The sequence below is a fragment of the Pomacea canaliculata genome, linkage group LG14, assembly GCF_003073045.1.
Source record: "Pomacea canaliculata isolate SZHN2017 linkage group LG14, ASM307304v1, whole genome shotgun sequence".
NCBI lineage: Eukaryota > Metazoa > Mollusca > Gastropoda > Architaenioglossa > Ampullariidae > Pomacea > Pomacea canaliculata.
Genome location: NC_037603.1, coordinates 14,877,093 through 14,894,923, shown reverse-complemented (window position 1 = coordinate 14,894,923; position 17,831 = coordinate 14,877,093). Strand labels below are relative to the sequence as shown.

The 17,831-nt window shown below is 39.2% G+C and overlaps 1 protein-coding gene across 2 annotated transcripts in view; it reads right to left on the bottom strand.

Moving 5' to 3' along the window:
- LOC112555695 (growth hormone secretagogue receptor type 1-like) overlaps window positions 1–17,831 on the bottom strand; it is a 31,358-nt gene that overhangs the window by 3,880 nt on the left and 9,647 nt on the right. The window lies entirely within an intron of this gene.

The window sequence follows — 17,831 nt, the reverse complement described above, 5'->3', positions numbered from 1 at the left end:
AGATGATGCAGTTAATTCACATTCCTCGTGCTAACATTTGCCTGTCGTCTTCTAGTTGCCAGCCCTCGCCATTCTTCCGACTGAATAACCTGCTATCTCATTAATGTTTGGGTGTGTGTGTTCGTGAATATGTGTGTTTGCAATAAGGATATGTATGCATGTGTGGACAGAGAGGACCAGGGTGAATTTCTGTCTAAACTTTTTTTTTCAAATGCTGAAAGATGTCTTGTGATAAAATGATGTCTGCTGCATGGATCCGCTCCTAATTCAGTCGAAATTAAATTATATATTTCTTGTGGAAAGCCAGACTAATTTTTTAAACTACTCGATGTATTCTGAAGTATGTGTGAGGTTTGCCTTATACGCAGCTTAGTTGCTTGGTCCTGTCTCATGGTGTCCAGCGGGGATTTGTGAGTCATCCCTCGCCAGCCTCCTTAGATTAGTCGCTGGGAAACGGGACCTGGTTCACACTATATCAGGAATCGTGAAACATAGTCCAAGTTTATGTAAGAGGGGCTTCATTTAATCTTGTCGTTTACAACGATCAACGACTTGTACTTCTGCTGCGATCAGTGTTCTTAGAAGGTTTCTTGAACAGAGACGGAAGGCACGTGCGCTAAAGAAAAAAGCTAACGATGTTCACGATAGAGAGAAATGAAGGAAAAAGTGTCTGTGTGTGTGTGTTTGTGTGCGTGTGTACCAATTAAACACACTCCAGACGCACTAATTGACCATTGCCGTGTTCTGCCATGTTTGCCCGGGGCCGCGCCTGCGCACTGGAAGGCGCAAAGACAAACACAATGCCGACGTCAGAACATGATCCTGGACACACCCAGACCTCGGGTCCGGCAGTAATCACGTGGATCTGTTTGGTTGTCGTCAGAAACAGACGTCTGTGTCAAAAGAGAAAAGTTGACGCGAGATCTAACGAGAATTTACGAGGTATTTGTACGCCGTCACGTGACAGGCGAAATGTACTGCAATCGTAAACAAGTTTGGTGGAAGAAAAACAAAACTCCACTTGTATCAAATCAAGCAAAATAGCCTCAGAAAAGATGTATGCTTGAAAAGCCCTTGAAGACAAAATGAAGCTACGTGTTTCAATGCCATCAGGTGAAGTGCACTACAACTACAATCAGCATTCGTCAAAAATATCTAACCTTAAAAATCCATTAAAAACTCAGAAAAAGAATTTGCAAAGAAAAAATTTCTCCTGGAACATAAAAACGCTTTACGTACGCTTTCGTAGATTCTTACAGCAAAAACAAAAAAAATTAAAAGCATTAAAATGTCCTTCAGAACCTTATTTCAGGATGATTATCTTTCACGAAAGCCCATCTCCAGAACCCGTAAAATCTTCAACAAACAAGCCGTTAGCAATAAATGACAGTCTTCATTTACCCTACTACCCACCATCCCTCTATCCTGTCAGCACCCTCCAAAGAGAAAGGATGTTGAAGGAAGGTAATGGGGAATGTATCGGTGGAAACAAGGCAAGTAACATGACTAGCACCACCATCCAGTATTTTCCTGCTTTTACTAATGAATACTCCGATGTTATTGTTTGTCACAATCAAGAGAGATAACTCAGATAGATAGAGAGATAGACCAATAAAGCCCACAGGACAAATTAAAAATAAAAGTTGTAAGAAACAGAGCTGCGCTAAAAATTATTTCAGGTCGAGGACAGACAACACACAAGAATACAAAATAAATAAATAAATAAATAAATAAATAAATAAATAAATTACTGAAGTCACGAAGAATATAGAGAAAGAGTTCTTACGAGGAATTCTCACATTTTTACAACAGTTTTCTGAAATATAGCTTCACTTGACAGTGTTTTTAGAAGACATAAAAGTTCTGCTCTCCCTTTATTCATGGAATAGCTCACGTGGGGTCAAAGTGTAAACAAATGTATATTTTAGCAGACGACTTATATCTACACTAGCAATCTATCTGAAGTCTGGAAGCCAATGCTACCTTGACAGCCAGCCTCGTTTTAAAATTTTCCATCTCATTCGTTTGGAAAGTGTGACAAATCTTCCTGGACTATGAGAGTTTGGAAGTTTGATGCTGTGAGAGTGTGGAGGGTTAAGAAAGCCTTTTAGAGTTGCCAGGTCCTGACTTTTCGCCTCCCTTGGGTGTCTAGGTCGACGCCTCCCTTCATGGCGACGGTCCCCAGAAGACTTGGCAATGGTCTGGCCACACGGAGAGGTTTTTATTTTCATCATGGAGGAGATGAGGACAGTGCGTGCACGCGACAGTGCATCACGTGATCACCAAGGCACGAGTGTTTGTGTGCGGCAGATTGATTCTGTCACGAATTATGACAGAGCATCCTTGCCTCGGACACACTCAGAGCCCTACAAAGCAGGAACGAAAGTAATCAAATATACAACGACCCTTTTATTCGTCTTTATCTGTCTATTTATCTCTCTATTACCAAGACACGCACGCTTATTCGAGAACTATATGTACATCAAATATACACCAGAGTTATCATTACTACCTTGCAGATTTTTACATCTTAATATTTCATGCAAATTGTTATAATATTTTACTGATTGGTTGGCAAATTACTTTCCCTCTTAAGGACAAGGGCTGGATGTTAAAACACGCACACAGCTTACTTAAGAAAATCTAGTTCATAAAGAATTGTAATTCCATGTCTTTCTTTCTATATATATAGAGAGAGAGATAGAATCACCTTTATTTTTTATATTCTGTAATCGCTCATCTCTGTGCTTTGCAATGGAAAATGTATCTGATATCCGAGGCACTATATTCCTGTAAGACACTCAGAAACTTCCAGACCTTTTCCTACAACATTTCTTCACATTCGCTGACAGAGATAATAAAAATCTAATCAAGAAACACTTTACCAGAACATCAGAAAAGATTATGCCCAGGCTTCTTACGGGGACAACACTCGAACCTTAGGATAGGAAGAGACGCTGCTTGGGCGAGATAACAGAACAGGGGAGACAAGCTAGAAAAAAGGGAAGATAAGCAAAAGAAAAAATGTCGAGAAATCGGAAGGACTTTCAGCAGGAAAATGAGAGGAGAGACAAGATATAAACGGATGAAAAACGATGTATTGCAAGATGAAGGAGGCTTTACGGAGGAAGAGTCACAAGCAATAGAGAGAACGAGGAGAGAGAGAGAAGGTGAGATGGAGTGAGAGAGGGTGAAAGGTGGGCGGATGAGGGATCTGAAAAGCACGTGCATGCTGTGAGAAAGGGAGGAGAGGTTCTGAAGGGTGAAGAAAAAAAGTGAGGCCACTAACTGCAGAGAGAGAGACAAGGGGAGTAAGGAAAACTCATTCATCTTCAGAATTAGCAATAATCCTCACCATGGTAACCGAGTCAGTGTCTAAGACCATTGGGAATGGAGGTGGAGGGGGAGAAAAAGAGTTGGACGAGATACTCTGAGAACAGTAAGTACCAATGATGGAGGCTTTGTCTGTCACGTGACTATACACTGTATTATACTATATGTCCACAGCAGCAGTCTAACATTTCGTAAAACTTTTTCCCTCGGTCTCTCTCCTCCTCTCTTAATTTTTTTCATCATCTTTCTCTCTCTCGCGCAAGCATTCAAGTAACATTTCTCCCTCTTTCTTCCTGAAATATTTCGTGAAAATTTCTCCCTTTTTCTCTCTCCAACAAAAACAAAACTCACCAAGTGCTCCCCTAGACAAGTTAATGGATTGAATTTATCGCATGTATCGTCTCGCCAGTAACGGCATTAGTCTCCCCCTGATCGCACCAACCCTCCCAATAATGCGGAGGACATTGCTCTGTCTCAACCAGCCATTGGACCAGCCACTTCAGGAGGCAAGGGATACAATTAACCAAACATTGTGCTGAGGATACATTTAACAGGATGGAGAACCTCGACACCGACACTCGTGGTGCTAAGACCCTCGATTTGGGGGGAGGGGTAACTCCTCTATTATTATTATTATTATTATTATTATTATTATTATTATTATTATTATTATTATTATTATTATTATTATTATTATTATTATTATTATTATTATTATTATTATTCCAAGCCATGATTGACAAACTATAGAGAGTTTTGACCTCTCAACCTCTTCTCATTCTGTCTGCACGCCGGACACAAACTATGGAGCTCACTACCATTCTCTGTTCGAATCACCAACATAAATTTTTGCCTTGGAACTTGTAACTGAAGAATTATCCACTTTGCAGAAAAAAAGGAAAAAAATCAATCAGTTTTTATCTCTGAAGGTTTAAGCTTTTAGCTGGCGCGTGTTTGTGGCAAAATGTCAGCCTATCTAATTAATCTTTATTGATCATCTCTTGGAACTATTTTTGTATAATTTATAATCTGCGTTGACTTTAATAATTTCCACAATTCGTCATGGCTGTCCAAGGTCGCTTTGACATGAAAGCAGTTTGATTGATGTGACTACCTTGATGAACGGCCCGTGGCGTGCAAAGCTACCCGGATGTTGACACCAGCATCCCGGTCCTTTCAACATGCGTGCACAGGTCGTTTTTCAATGTGAGGCGTGAATTATGCAAGCGAGCTACGTGTGTGTGTGTGTGAGTGTGTGAGAGAGAGAGAGAGAGAGTTCTTCAACTCTCCTTTCCACTTCATCTCTTCCTCGCCAAATCTTTTCCAGCAAACTTCAGGACCTTTGGTCTTCCAACACATTTTTAAAATAATTTCTTCTTCTCCTTTCTTCTCTTTTAGTGTGTGTGTGTGTAGTTTTGTTCTCCCCACACAGCTGTAAACAACTTTGGCATAAAAAGAAATCACAAGTCCTCCACAAGCTGGTCCCCCGACACAAAAAAGCTGTTTAATGAAGTTGTTAATCTTGGCATCAAACTGTGAAAGCTGTAGAGAGGGTGACAAAAACCTCCTGCCGATAATGATGCTATAAAACAAAATGTTCTGAAACAACCTGGGTTTTTATTTTGGAGTAGGGATTTTATCACAAACATCCTAAAAATCATTCAAGGGTATAATTTCGGGTTAGGTCCTATTGTTTGGGGAAAATACAGTATTTAGTATAAAAGTTTTGACTTTTACAAACAATTTTATAGGAATGCACTCGTTTCAAATACGAAGAAAGAAGAAAGAGATACACCACATGGAAGTGAATGGAGAAAATAAAACAGAATGTGAACTTGTTCTGAAAGGGCTTTTTTGGTTTTGCAGTAGAATTATGTGCTCGACAATCTGACAGTATTTTCCCAACAAATCTAATATTCCTTTCCGTATTTTTTTTTTTCATTTTGAAAAATGGCAATTGTCTTCATCCAATTTATTTGCTGCCCTTATTGTCGAAAACGTCCTCTTAACTACATTTTATTTTTCAAATTGCTGTCTCGTCGAGACAGCTTCAAGTTTTTTCGCTTTTCAGACTTTTCGCAAAAGTTTCTAAAGGATGTGCTGAAGCGTTCATTAGAAATTCTGATTTCATTTGTAACATGTCTTGCAAATTTCATTATTCGTTAAAGGTGGTGAACATGAGTATATGCCTAGGTTTTGAAACAGCAGATATTTAACTCTCCAGAAGTTACTAGTAAAGACCAGACTTTTTTCTCTTTGTTATTTAAAGTTCACGGACGTGCATAGTAAGTCAAAAATACGAAATTATTATGGTTATGAAAAAATCTCGAGAATATGAAATGAATATAGCAGAGGCTTAAAAACCCTCCAAACAATAAATTGTTATTGTTTAAAAAAAAACAAAGAACGAAGCTTCGAAATAAATAAGATAGTAATAAGATATAATAAATAATAATAAATAAGATATAAAAAGAGATATAATTACAGGAGAAGAAATGAAAAGGGACGACTGGAAGAGAAACTATTATGGACGAGGTTGACCCTAACTAGAGCACTGGGAGAGAAGGGACTGGGGTCACGTGCACCTCGGGTACCCTGCAGCCAGGAAACATCAGATGAGTCAGACGAACTCCAGCAGAGCTCAAAGGGAGGCTAGTCACACAGTTATCTCCCTCAGGCCTTTTGTGAAAGTCTTATATTTCTCTTAGTCAGAAACTAAGCCTCATCTCTGACATATTTCCACAAGCTGGAAAAGTTCTATCAAGCCTATATAATTAAAGAAAAGGTTATATTTATACTTAAAGGACTGGCGGAATACAAAAATCAAATATACTACATACTTTATAGTGCAATACACTACTTCAAAAAATCTGTGAGATTTCCATCCTCTTGTTTCAAGATAGACAACTACAATCGTTACCAAGCGTCCATCAAAGGTATGAATATAAGAAATAAATACAGAGGAGAAAAACACACAAATCACTGGCACTAGAAGGCAAACATTAATTTTAAAATTCACCAGTGTATTCTATTCATGCACATAATATCCTATGTAACCTGTGAGGTACAACAAAGTACAGATAATTGTTATTGTTATTTTGTTCATAATTTCTATCAGTTTCAATTGAACAACTGTCACAAAATCATTTAGTTTCTAAAAGTCGTCAAAAGTCATCTAAACTTTTTCTTCAAAGTACTAGGTTGTCTCTGAACAAAATATTATTTCACAAAATAACGAAATTTTCTCGAAATACAAGCCTAATATACCACCATGCACACAAAGAATTCAGAACCACAGAACATCCCAACCATCTAAAATATCCTAAGTCATGATTGACAAACAGACGGACCCAACTCTTATTTTGACTGCACCCTTGACAACCAAAACATATTCATTTTCATTTCTGAGGTCAGATATGTTGCATCCTGTATCTGGACATGGTGATGCTGCAGGACTTTTTAGTTTGAAAACAGGTGGGGATAATGCATATACATTTCTGGAAATGCTCACCCACTCATTTGAAAACGAATATGTTTTTGTGGCTGATGTTTACGTTCCAGACAGCAGTAACACGAGTGTCCTGTCTGTGAAATCTTCCATTAAAAAAAAACAAAAGAAAAAAATGTCTATAATTTAATCGAAATTCGATTCTTTGCGTTCCATTTTACCGTCCTTTTTTTTCTGACCATCGGAAAACAACTCCTTTGTTTGTTCCATTGTGCCTAAAGTCCCGAATATCAAACTAACGGGGAGTCATCCTGCTTGGACCATCATCCTCAGCCTGTTCACTTTTTGAATTCCATTTCCCACATCCATCGAATGGAATAATAACCTCCCTGCTAAGGAAATGAAATACGTGAGGCAATTTTCCCCAGTGAGTCAATAATGTCCAATTCTCTTTTGTAGTGATAGTCCTTGATATTCGTCTGGCACAAAATGAGTGAAATCAAGAAATATCACATTTATGTAATATTTAAGGGAATTTGAGAACAGAGATGCAGAAATATAAATATTTAATTCGGAGCTTACAAAGAAACAGAATTTAGTAAAAGCTGTCGAAGAACAAATACGGTAAAAAAACATTATTAGTAGGAAAAAAGTTTCGTATATTGCAAAGTAGACTTTGATGTTCTTATTAACAATAAAAAAAATTCCGGTAAAGGTTTATTTTAAATATTGAAATAGCAGTCTCGTGTATATAGAAGAGAAAGAGAGTGCTAGCATTTTTTTAAGAATCCCCATGTTTTTTTTTATTATTATATTATTATTATTATTATTATTATTATTATTATTATTATTATTATTATTATCGTTGTTGTTGTTGTTGTTGTTGTTGTTGTTGTGTTGTTGTTGTTGTTGTTGTTGTCGCACATAATCACGCTTACGAAGGAGCAAAATAGTAGGAGACATGAAGGACGGAAGGAGAAACAACTATGCCGAAAAATAATAAAAGACAAATATAAGAAAGACAAAAACATTATTATTATTATTATTATTATTATTATTATTATTATTATTATTATTATTTGAAGATTCGTAAACACAGAAAAAAACCAGTACTTACAAATTAAAAGAGGAGAATTTTAATACTCCGATTATCTGCAAGGGAGTTGATTTTACTTACAAACAATCTTTTATAATAGGTATTTTTGTAAACTCAGACCAAAAAGAAATCAACACATTAAAGATGGTTTTAAATTGATGGACAGGCTTTAACTCCCTTTGCGGAATCAAACCTTTTTCTCGCAAATTCACTTACTCCTTGTTCTTGTGCACCGCTTTATTATTGTCATGCCCTGGAGACATCCAAGCAAGCTCTTGTCTATGATGACATTACTGGTGACATGTAATAGACTGGAGGATGTTCTTACACGCGGGAATTTCTCCTGCGATGTCCAAGCTTTTGAGGGAGAAACCCTTTGACACCTACCCTTCAAACTGTCGGCGCCATTATTCTGGCATTTCAGGTTTCTTGGCCTTTTCTGCCACTAGATAGTCCTGCTTTGTTTTCTTCTCTCCCCCGGGACACAGAGTAATGGAGAGAAGGATGGCCACAGAAATGTGTATCTGTTAGTTTTGTCTCCTTGGCGTGTTCCTGGGGTATGTTATCCGAATGGTATTGGTTATCTCATGTTTATGTGTGAAATGATGCAAACCAGGACATGACTTTTGAAGCATTGGGACGTGGCTTTGTATTTCAAGATTTCAAGATTTTTTATTAATCTCTCACTGTGTAATGAGGCATTGAGATGTTCGAAAATATAAACATACATGATGACACACACATTCCTATTTATCTTTTTATACAATATCACTTACACGTAAATTATTTCTTTTAATTCTTCTAGGTCACTAGAAATCAGGTATCATCCAAAATGAGTTGGTCTGAAACATTAGAGCCTTTGGGACTTGGGATAAAATTTGTTGATTGTCAGTGGTCTCCGTTGGTCAGCAACAGCCGAAGCATCACTGTCCAGTGGGACACATGATGGTAAACAAAATTGCTATCAATGCAAATGTGATCATGTAACAGGAGAGGTTTGCCAGTCCACTTGGTGGCTGTTATGCTTTGGCACGAAAGGTAAACCAGTCGAAAAGTTTTCTCCGAATATAAAGTCGCTCATGCCTGCAGAACACTAGAATCACGAGCTGCGTATATGTCAACGATAAGTGAGTCTTTGCGCTCCACAAAACGTTGACCTTTGCCCTCTGTCTAGACTCCCGATGAAAGGGTCAGCTCTGTCTACACGATTGATAATACATCAGCAACAACCAGCTTATCTCCTTTGTATTGACTCGTGCATTGACGGAGACAAGGTCCTTCCTGAATCCATTCATCCACGAGATTCAGGTCCAGCCTCGGATGAAGTCAGCATCACACTTCCAGAGATACCAACCCTGGCAATTTTTATTTATTTTTTTTAATTTTTTTTTTTTTATCTTATTTGAATGCGTCGTAGGAAAACTACTTTCATAAAATAATCCAACGAAGCAGTAATTTTCCACTCCTGCAAAAATATTTCCTCCGACTTAATTTGTAATGAATACTAAAAATTATTTGCATCTCAAATTTTACGGCATTGTAAACTTTTGTTGCTGGCCTCTTTCTCCTTAATAACCGAGACTAAAATATACGATAATCATTTTCATATTACCTGGGGCACTTAGCACGGACGTATTTAAGTCGACAGGGGAATTGATTGTTTCTTAACATTTCCGTGGACAATGCAGGAAATTTGCCAAATTGGGGTTGAAATTAGAATGTAACACAATCGGTGAATCTATCTTTTCTTACTTCCGACAGAACAGCCCAAAGCAGTTAATTTTTCTTTATTTTGTGAAAGGAAATAGTATAGGGAAATATATATGCAAGAAGAAAAGAGAGGTAAGGATAACAGACATTCAAGACCACATGCCTGCGGAAAATACTAAAAATTTCCTAAATAGAGCTCAAGACAAAAGATTTTGTATGGAACACAGACATTTGCTAAGAAAGGTCCTTAAGAACATTCTCGAGCAACAGTTTATATGGGCAACTGTAGTCAGTCTTCTTTCATTCCAGAAGAGGATCAAAACCTCATTTTTCTATTTTTATATATACATGTATTTGTACTTTTTTCAAAGGCAACTAAGCTCCCTGCTGAGTGAAGAAATGTTTATTATATGTTGCTGTTGTTGTTTTTGTAGTCGCAGACTATGAGACTGTATTCAAACAGACTAAAATAAATAGTGCACCCAACTGACCCACCAAACAGCTGAAATTTGAATACGAAACCTGTTCATTTTGTGTATCGTGTGACACGATCGGTTTCTGCCTAATGGGAGGTATTAATGAGTGCTGTAGAAAGAGCAGTCGGGGTGGGGTGAGGGAGTGGGTGGGAGGAGTGGGCCCTGTGGCAAGACGAGAGAGGAAACCTGCTCCTCATATAGTCTCTGCGAAATGGCGAGCAAGAAAACCCACATTAAAGCATTGTCTTCCTAAAATGACAGGCGCCTGCAGGAAGTGAGCCTCGCGCTAAATAGGAAGAGACTAGTGGCAGGCTTCCTGTGCCAGTAGGGAGGTCATGACCTCGTGAGCATCATCCGCTGGACCGAGGAGAAGTAGGGAGGGAGATGAATTGAGCGTGAGGATGATATAGTAGAGAAGTGAGCATAAACAGTAGTCAGGAAAAGGTTGATTCGTATCTTGTGCTTGAGGGAAACGGGTATCCGAATGGTTAGAACATCGATGCTGGAGTTCGGAGACTGGCAACACTATCCAGTTCGATTCCCGTGTTGCGCAGCGTACTCGTCCTCTTTTCCCACCCTCCAACCTATTTGAAACACAGCTGTTGAATGGATACCTGGCTTCGAAGAGGGTTGGTGAAGAGAGAAAAAGATGCAGGTGACTGCGTGTGCAGCATCAACTGGGTGGGCGTGAAAAAAAGGTGCGAGCTCTGACATTCACACACACACCATCCTTCAACGACCGAACGGTTAGGGACTACTTTTTGTTTATTTTCTCATCTCGATCGCCACTGTAAAGACCAGAAAGAAGACATGAAAACAGAAGAACATGCAAACACTTTTGTTGTAAAAGCAGATCTGCACATGGCGATGTTTATTAACTGTGAGTGTAGCTTTCTCTGCAGCCTCTCGTCATACTATCCCCCAGCCACTTCTCCTCCCAACCCATTTTCCTCCTTCCCGCTTCTAAATCATTTATTTCTTCACTCTTTCTTTCTTCTCTCACTTTATCATCTCCATTTCTCCTTTCCTCTCACTCGCTCTTTTTTCTCTCTAGCTCTCATTTCTCCAAGATAATTCAATATTTGCGTTCTTAAGCCCTGTAAATGTTTTGCTTACTTTCGTTTTAAAAATAATCGTAGACAGTAGAATCCTTGATATTTCAATATTTTATTCCCTTAACACAAGTTTTTACTTCTTTGAGAACATAATCTGAAGCAAGACCAAATGTATTTTGTAGATGCTGGTATAATTTGTGTCAACGCTGGAAAAAAACTGTATTGATTCTTGTATAATATAATATTGTATAATCTTGTATAATATTCTAGTAGTGCAAATATTCTTTTGATTCTGCTACAATACCGGTAAAATAATATCTCTTCTGATATAATATTGCAGAGAAGCCATTATCACACTGTATTGGTCCTGTTTCTGTACCAGAAGGACGAAGTTTGCCACCTTCTTCGATTCACTTCAAAAGACTGAAGACAAAAGGAATAAACAATCTTTCTCTTTTATCTTTCTTTGCCCTCTCGTGACTTTTCTCACCTTTCCGAACTTTCTCTGCCACCCGTCTCTTCTCATCCCTACCCCTTCATCACTTACATGGCTCAGCAGCAACCAAGGCCAGCCGGTGGCAGACTCCGATTACTTACCCGAGGTCTGTCCTGAATTCTTTAACAAATATTTCAAACCCGGACTCTCGACACAGCAGGCGCACTAGTAAATTACACAAGCTCTCCCCTCCTCTCTTCTTCTTCTCTCGATGTTGGTGGAGGACTGAGAGGGCTTCTTTCTGCCATCATTTCTTCCTCAACCTTTTGTTGTTTTGCGCCATCATGCTTCGTCCCCGCCATCTCTGACACTGGAACAAAGCGGCTTCGGGAAGTCTCATTACTGTGGGAAGAGAGCGCTCCCTCCGGCGACCCGCCGATACCCTCCGTGTTCAGAGCAGGACGTAAGGGGCCCCGACTCTGGTGTGGCCAAGATCGAAGGATTTTTTTTTCTTCTCTTTTTCTGCGGTTTCTGCCATTAGCGTCCTTCTTTTCTTGCGGTTACAGTCTTGTCATGAAGAGGGTTTCATTCCCCCGCCCCCTCCAAAGCCCTCCGTCGTTTTTCTCGGTTACGAGTCTTTGGAGACGAACTACAGGGGAGAGGAGAAAATAAGACATGTAGTATGCGAGCGAGAAATAGACAGAAGATATAAAGAATCGCAAAAACAGACAACAGGAAGGGAGAGAAGAAATGAGGGATAAAGTCGGAAGTAGGGAAGAAGAGGGTGAAGTGGGAATTAGCCGGGGTCAAGTCTGAGCACGACGGTTATGGAGGGGTCAGCAGGAGGGTTATCCAACTGTCCCTTCGCACAGACAAGGAGGCTCGTCATAGCTGTTACGTTCTGTCGAGGGAGTCGTAATATTTATCTTTCAAGAAATGAGCGAACTGGTCGTCGAACGCTAAACAGGGATTGGTGGGTGGGTCTGGAGGAGATGTGTGGGTGAGGTGGGTCTCTGGACCGTGGTCTGGCAGTGGATGAGTGGGAGAGTCAGTGTGCTTGGTGTGTTTGTACAAAAATGCTTGTACCTCTCAGCTTCCCCTTTCACACTACAGGGAAAGATGAAGAGGGTGAGAAACCCAAACCACCCTGAAAAATATTAACCCTTGTTGTTCATCTCTCTTAAAATTGTAACATCCACAAAGAGAGAAAAATACAATGACCTCTGATCCAGGATGGCTGTCTTTAAATGGCACTATACTAGGAATTAACCCCTCACTGCTGCTCTACCCTACAACACTGCTGTTACAACCATCACCGACAATATTCAATATGCAAGGACAGCAGGCACACACAAAGCTCTTTTGAGTTAGACAAAAAGTCTTTGTCAAAGATTTATGTTTCAACACAGCAGGTGACAATGCATGAGCCTCAATTCGCTTGTTTGTGATATTACAATCTCTCATTTTTGCGGGAAAGGAGGGCCTGGGGGTTGAGATCAAATGAATATTTCATGTGAACAATGTTTGCCTCCCTTTTCACGCTTGTGATGTTATGAAGCGCACAGACAGACCAGTCCTTTCACTTTTTGAATTTGAAAATGTTCATATCAGTCTCCTGTTTGGGTTCGCCATAAAAAAGGCTTCGCAGACGAAGACAGTTTCCGAGATTGTGATGTTTATGAACTGTTTTTATTTTTATTTATACTTTCCTCTGTCACCCCCACCTCGCCTCGTTCTCACACGTAACACAGTGTTGGAAAGTCCATTTAATGTGCGAAAATCACACTGTGAAGTTAACTGAAAATCACCTGTACTTGAAAAGCATTGTCTTTTCTGCACCAAATTCTGGCATTTTAAAAATCCCATCCTTAATACCTGGTTTAAAATTTCCAGTTAAATTTCCTTCCTACGTGAATATCAAAGAGATATCAATTGCATGAAGTGAACTTTGCGAACTCCGAGAATATTTGCCTTTCCATTAAACACCTTCGCATGGTAATCCAATGTCTGCACTTTTTTACTTTTTAGCAATCGTGTCGACGGCTTGTTCATTAGACATTTGTCATCTCAGAATGTCTCAACCGTCCACTCAACACCTCGCTAAAATAGTTATGGAGGAACAGAAAGGCATCAATCACATTTATCTGTATTTTTAAAATGTCATGATGCCATTTCATGTGCTCTTAAATAATGAAGTTCCTGAATGAATTGTGCTCAGTCCATTAAAGATAAAAATAATTATTAAGTCCAACGACAGTGAACAATAACTGTCTTCATAAATTAAGGCGAAAGGGAGGTCACTCTAATGCGTCTGAAAGGAAGAAAGGACAAAAATCGAAGGACAAAAGAGAAAAATTAAAAATGCACCTGCTTAAATTGCTGGAAGCAAAGTTCCTGTGCAGTTTTCAAAAAACTTTCACCCTTTTGTGCTAACACGAGCGCCAGTTTGTTTACATTGACAGCAGCCACGTGTGTTTTTTACGCCAACTTGTTAAATTTTTTTTCGTTCATCCCCTGTTTTCCTTCCGTGTTCCTTTCCTTGATCTCCTTTGGCCAGCAGCATTTGATTTCTGCCTTGTGTGAGCCCCGGCACCTGTATGGGGAATCGAAGCGAGGAAGTCGAGGTTTTGCTTAACTCCTTTTCCTCTACATGCCTTTTCACAGTGGATTATTTCCCATGCGTTATTTAAAACATGCCAAGGCAATGGTCTAAATCACATCAAGGACATGAAAGCCACCGCAAAAGATCCCAAATCCATCCTTAAAGACCTTGGCATTGATACTGGCAACTGGATAACCCTTGCCCTTCACCGCCCATCCTGGTGCAACACCTCACCCGGGGTACCCGGGCACTTGAGTTCATGGCAGCAAGACAAATGCACAGGTCGCAAGGCCAGAGTGTCTTCACCTACCACACTACACATCCTCAAGTAAGCTCTGCATGTGAGAGACTCTTCGGGGTCCAGATTGGCTTCATCAGCCATCTCTGAACACATCACCATCGACACTAAGCCATTCAATTTGTTTTACTTTACTTCATACACTTCAGTACTATTCCAGACTCCTTGTCCTATGCAATGGCTCAATGAATAGAACTGATTTTTCTGAATGGAATGATCCAAAGTCTTTTGACAATATGAATATCTTCCTATTCATGAATGCACCTACAAACATAATTTATAAAGTCCAAAAATTTTAGTATTCTTCTGTCAGGTTTCGATCTCCAAAGTTGTCGGTTGCTGTTCCTCGAGAAGAAAGTCGATGCTAGTCATTCCTCTCAAAAGTCATTAATGTTATGTATACATCCGATGTTAAGAAATAAAAACTAAAGTACTACTTTCTAATATTAACATAATATTATAAAAGAAAATTAAACATACAAACAGCATGTAAAGTTGAAACCTACTTTGTAGGTAGACGACACAATACTGCAAAAGAAAGTTCCTTGAAAAAAAATTGCCGACGACAGACCAAAGTTTGAGATTATATCTTGTCCCAGACCGAAAAATGTCATGCCATTCACGATCGCCAAAAGCAGCCGGAGACACTTGGACAATCCATCATCATCGCTGCTTCTGTCTACGGGTGGTTACGTAACAACCCCGGGTGTCCCTCGGCGTCTTATTAACTTCACAATGAAGAGGTCTGTCCTCTTGCGCCAGGCTTGTCAACTTTTTGTCAACTACTTTATTTTACCTTGGTAAATGGATTTCAGGTCATTATTGATAAGACGAAAAGCAGTCAAGAATTAAAAGTTTCCAATCCAGAGAAGTTTTAGAAATAAGTTATTTGATTATTGTTCCTCTGTGTTAAAAGTTTTATTTTACATTAAATGTCATAAAGTGAGTTGCCTGCTCTACAGTTAAAATAATCACAATACGCACATCGTTTGATTTCAATTAAAAGCCATCCTGATTCAGTGAAATGAAGGTCCCTGAGGTAAGGGAAAAAAAAACAACAAAATATGCTAAAAGGAAAATGTTTTTGCAGACATGCTTCGATCAACGCTCGGCAAATCCGCCATTTTGTGGACAAAAATAACATGATTTAAATGAGCAGGCCATTGAAAACTTCAGTTCCTGGAAAAACTGAAGAGATATTGGTTGTTTTGTTTTGTTTTTGTTTTCTTTATCTTTTTGTTTTTGTTTGTTTATTTTTTGTTTGTTTGTTTGCTTGTTTTTTGTCAGTAAACATAGTCGGAACTTGGCAGCACTAAGTTGTTGTTGTTGTTGTTGTTGTTGTTGTTGTTGTTGTTGTTGTTGTTGATGAGAAGATTTTGAACATTGAATGACACAAGGCAGAAAAACAAATGTCTGAGCATTATGTTTTGCAGGATGTAATGGGCTACAGAACTGATACAGAGACAGAGAGAAGGAGGAAGCGGATGTTGGAGAGTGTAAGTACTAACAAGAATTAAAATTAAATCCCACGTAGCGTCTGTGAAATGTTCTGGTATCCTTGACCTCTGTTCCTCAAATAATTTTTTTTTTCCTCAATCGTACTTTTTCTGCCCAACACCAAAGATTACATTACTCTCATCTGCACTCTAAAATTGGAAGAGAACTTTTTTAAACTTCGTCGTTAGGCCGAGTTCCAGTGTTTTCTTCTATTAAAGGTATCGGGTGGCATGCAATCTTTCATCGACCCACGGTTTTTTTCCCCAAAACTTTGCAAAAGTTTTCATACTGGTCAGCGACTGGATCACCAACTTTCTGATACTTGAACTTTATCTAACAATATATTTATAGTGAACATTTCACGCCTTTTGGCATTATATATATGATAGACAGAGATACAGAGTGATGTGTTTATGACAATAGACAATAGTGGACATATACGTGAAACTGTGTTCATCCTTCCATCATTCATCCCTGTTTCTTCCTTGCGGCGATTGCGAAGATTAATTATTAATGTCCGCCTGTGGATATTTTCCGCTCGAGTGGCTGCTAAGGAGAGCCGACAGTCCACGACTGACGAGGGCAAAGTCCAGCAGCTCCTTACAACATTACAAACTCACTCAACTTTAGGACCTTGGGGCATCCAAACACGTTGAGAAGAAATTTCACATTTCAGAGCTTTTTCCGTGCAATGACTGTTTCTAAGACAACTGTCTTTAGTGGCATCTCTTTATTGTCAGATTGTCATCGCCAAAAATTTCATTCTCTGAAATGTCATTATTGCCCTGGAAACACAGCTGCTGTTCACGAAGGATAAATTGGTATTCCATGCTATTTTCACGGTAATAGAGTAGAAAAATGTAGTCTATTACTCTTTTCTAATTTCTCCAGCTTAAAGAATTTAGGACGGAACAATTTTCTGTTACTCTTGTAAAAACAACAAATTTAATTTTCTATTTCCGTTTATAACTTTCTAATAGATGGTGGGTTCCAGTTTTGTACTTACAGATTGCATAAATATTCATTACCTCAAGGCTGAATGAAATGTACGGTTTGTTCATAGATTAAAGACAAATTCAGTTCTTGCTAAACCCTTTTATATACATAGACTGTTATAGCATGTAAGTGAATGGTCATCCCAGCAGATAACAGCATTAAACTCAAGATTTAAATTGTCCAGCGGATCACTTTGATAAATTCAAGATTTACTTTTTCTAGAATATGATAAATGGTCTTCTCTCTACCTATTATGTCCTTTAATTCAAAATCAAAAATCAAAATCAAATCAAAACAGACTTTATTGTCTGCCCAGGAGGACAGAAATTTGTCTTTGCTCACATACACATACAGACATTTAACAAACAGTTAGGAGTAAAAGTGAGGAGTAAAATAGTGTTGATTGCACCAGTCCATCAAGGCAGTGTATGTTTATCCTAACAACAAACCTTGGGTGACCAAGGGCCTAAAAGCACTGCTGAACAAAAAGAAACATTTGTTCATCACGGGCAGAAGCCCACGACAGAAGATTAGTACATAGAGAGGACCATGATGCTATCCGTTGGGTGGGCAGAGGCTCTACGAGCATACTAGTTAGTCCGCTTTCAGTAGTTTGCCGGTGGACCAACGAGTGTCGACGAGATTGAAACAGAGGTCGAGTGAGCTCTCGCCAAAAACCCGATGTGTCAGAATGCGGCTCGTGGTTACATCTTGAGCTCGCTGGAGGGACCTGCCAGACGTCGAGTTATGATGCTTCCGCATGACGCAAGAGATACGCCGAGAAAGATCTTGGGTGTCCTAGTGGAGGCGTACGGCGAACGGAAGGATGTCGACATCAGTGCCACAGCAACGTGATGAGGTGGTCGACGAATACGCCGCGAAGC